We start from the raw sequence: 3526 nt of genomic DNA, 5'->3' as shown, positions 1-3526 counted from the left end.
GCCGTCAAGTCGGCCCCGTTGGGCAATCCTACTTCCGTAGTGATACTGCCTCGGAAACCCAAGGAGGGGTCGCTATGAGTCAGGGCCGACTCGACGGCACATAACAACAACAACAACAACAATGACTTGCTTTTAGATCAAGACCTACAACCATCACTAGTCTCTCCAAATGCATCTTTCCTATGCCTCCAGCCGGCATCATCCCCTAAACCTGCCCTAAACAGCAAATTTGTCTAGTATCTGAGGCTTACTCTTCCTGGCTAGTCTTAGGCTGGGTTCTCTAAAGGAACAAAACCAATGTAGCATTTATAAAAAATATATGCCAAAAAAAAAACACAAAAACCCCACAACTCACTGCCATTGAGTCCATTCCACCTCAAAGTGACCCCTACTGGGATTACAAGGTGGTAAATCCTTATGGAACTAGATTGCCCTATCTTTCTTCTACAGAGTGGCTGGTGGGTTTGCATCGCCAGCCTTCTGGTTAGCAGTCAAATGTCTTAGGCAATGTCCCACTAGAGCTCCTAAAAATATATAGAGAGATTTGTTTTAAGGAAATGGCTCACACAATTGTGGAGGCTGGCAACTCCCAAATGCGTGGGTGAGGTTGGAGTCTTCTCTTGACTCACAGGGTTGCAGGTGCTAACAAACCCCAAATCTGAAGGAAATGCCCCAGCTGCTGGCTCACAGCAGATTAGACAAGTTTTGCAGGAGGTGGTAAATTCCAAAACTGCAGGTCAGGAAGCAGTCTTCTCACATCCCAAGAACTGGAGGTCGAGGATGATGAGACAAACGCAGGATCAAGGCAGAGTATGCGTTTTTGCCAGAACATTCATATACAAATAACTTTTTTTTTTTTGGTAAGTTTTCATTATTATTGCCTTTTATTATCAGTATCTTTATAAATCTAATCTTTATTTCTTTAGGAGTTGGAAATAATACCTATAAACTTACAGATATATTTTTACGTACATACATATACGAAAAATACACAAATCATATAAATTTACTCCAATAATGAAGAAAAATTGGACTTGGGCATTTTGTCAGTTGCAGTAATAACTCCTCTTGTAGAAGGTTCTGGAGTATCTGCATTAACCTTGCAAATGGGGATGTCATTTCTAGTCAGAAAATCAGTGAGAGTTGTCTGTATAGTCCTTTTCTTTTTATATATTTCACAGTAACATCTCACTGCTCCCTGAATCTGCCTATCTATTGACTTTAGCAAAGCAACCAGTCCATGTTTTTAAAGTTGGATACCCCATGGGGCAGTTCTACTTTGTCACATAGTTTCACTATGAGTCAAACTCAACTCGATGGCAATGGGTTTTTGGTTTTATTACTACTACCTGATTATGTGTGTGGCAGACTGGTTTCCCTTGGAAACAGACTTTTGGAACTTTTACAAGTTCCATTAGCATGTAGGAAGTTTATTAAGGAGTGCTCTTAGGATCAACACCTGTGGACATACTGGTAAATGTTGAATTATCTGTTCTCTACAGGGAAAAAAAAACCTAATCTGTAGTGTCCATGGTGTAAATACTCTCAACATGACTGATTTCAAGCTACTGTCAATATGATATCAAGCATCTTGCAAAGTTCCTGCAAATTTAGTAATTGATTTCTATGATCCAGAATAAGCCAGCTCTAACACACCACTGACAATGGTGGAAAAGAAGATAGCAGGATTAGACAGGAGAAAGTGGGCTGAGGCACAATTTAGAACTCACATGGACCTTCAGAGATATCCCAAGTTGGAGTGAGGGGGTTAGACCTCATACTCCATCATCACTAAATGCAGACTACTCTCAGGAAAGGAGGCACAATATTGGACAAAGTTATCAAATGATAACCAAAGGTAATTCCGAGAGAAATCTGACAGCTGAGACTCGTCCAGCATCACCCTCAGAAGCTGAAAGGTTACATCTTGTATTGTTATACGGGAGTCTAGCCAGTGGGCCATAGCATCATCCACTATAGTCTGCTTCTTGTTTAGCTCAGATCCATTATAAGTCCTAAGAGCACCTACTCCTGGTTTCTGATGGACCTCTTTTCCTGAGGAAGACTTAAAAAAAAAAAAAAAAAAAAGATTAATGGGACAAACTATAGTCCTACTGGTCTACTGTTCTGTTTTGTACAGCTGTTTGGCTGTAGTTGATTTCTTCTTTGTCCCACTGGTTGGTTAAGAGTATGTTGTTTAATTTGTACATATTTGTGAATTTTTGTTTTCCTTCTGTTATTGATTTCTTTCATCCCATCGTGTTAGGAGAAGATACTCTGTATGGTTTCAGTCTTTTTAAATTTACCAAGGTTTGTTTTCTGGTCTGAGGTGCCCTGATGGCACAGTGTTTAAAGTGCTTGGGTGCAAACCAAACTGTCAGTGGTTTAAACCCACCAGCCATTCTGCAGGAGAAAGATATGGCAGTCTGCTTCTATAAAGATTTTCAGCGTTGGAAACCATATGGGGCAGTTCTTTGTCCTTCAGGGTCACTGAGTTGCAATCAATTTAATGACAGGGAGTTTAGTTTCAGTTTTGGTTTTCTGACCTACTGTATAGGCAGTCTTAGAGAATGTTCCATGTGCATTTAAGAAAAATTCTTTTGGGTGGAGTGCTTTGTATATATTTGTTAGGTTTACTTGGTTTACAAAGAAAACAAAAATCTTCACAACTAGACCAACAAGCAACATCAGGATAAATGGAGAAAATACTGAAGTTGTCAAGGATTTCATTTTATTTAGATCCACAATCAATGCCTATGGAGACAGCACTTAAGAAATAAAATGATGGATTGCATTGGGCAAATCTGCAGCAAAATACTTCTTTAAAGTGTTAAAAAGCAAAGCTGTCACTTTGAGGATTAAGGTGCACCGAAGCCATGGTATTTTCAATTGCCTCCTATGCACGCAAAAACTGAACAATGAACAAGGAAGTGCAAAGAAAAATTGATGCCTTTGAATTATGGTGCTGGTGAAGAATGCTGAATATACCAGGGACTGCCAGAAAAATGGTAAATCTGTCTTGGAAGAAGTATAAATAGAAAGCTCCTTAGAAAGGAGACTGGTAAGACTTCAGCTCACAAACATTGGATATGTTACTGTTGTTTGTCATGCACCATCGAGTCGGACCTGACTCATAGTGACCCCTCCTTGGGTTTCCAAGGCAGTATCACTATGGAAGTAGATTGCCTTCCGAGGAGTGGCTGGTGGGTTTGAACTGCTAGCCTTCTGGTTAGCAATCAAGTGCCTTAGGCACTATGCTACCAGAGCTCCCGGATATGTTATTAGGAGGGACCAATCCAGACAAGGACATCATGCTCAGTAAAGCAGAGGATCAGCAAAAGAGAAGAAGACTTTCAACAAGATAGATTGGCATAATAGCTGCAACAATGGGCTCAAACATAGTGTCTTACGCTGGGTTCCCCGGAGAAGCAAAACAGTGAAGCTTATATACATACATATATACATAGAGAGAAACTTGTCTGTCAGTTTGTCATACTATTGTGGCTTGCATGTTGTTGTGAAACTT

Source organism: Orycteropus afer, unplaced genomic scaffold (assembly GCF_000298275.1).
Source record: "Orycteropus afer afer isolate SDZICR_OR568_19922 unplaced genomic scaffold, OryAfe1.0 scaffold00051, whole genome shotgun sequence".
Lineage (NCBI taxonomy): Eukaryota > Metazoa > Chordata > Mammalia > Tubulidentata > Orycteropodidae > Orycteropus > Orycteropus afer.
This window is presented reverse-complemented; position numbering follows the sequence as displayed.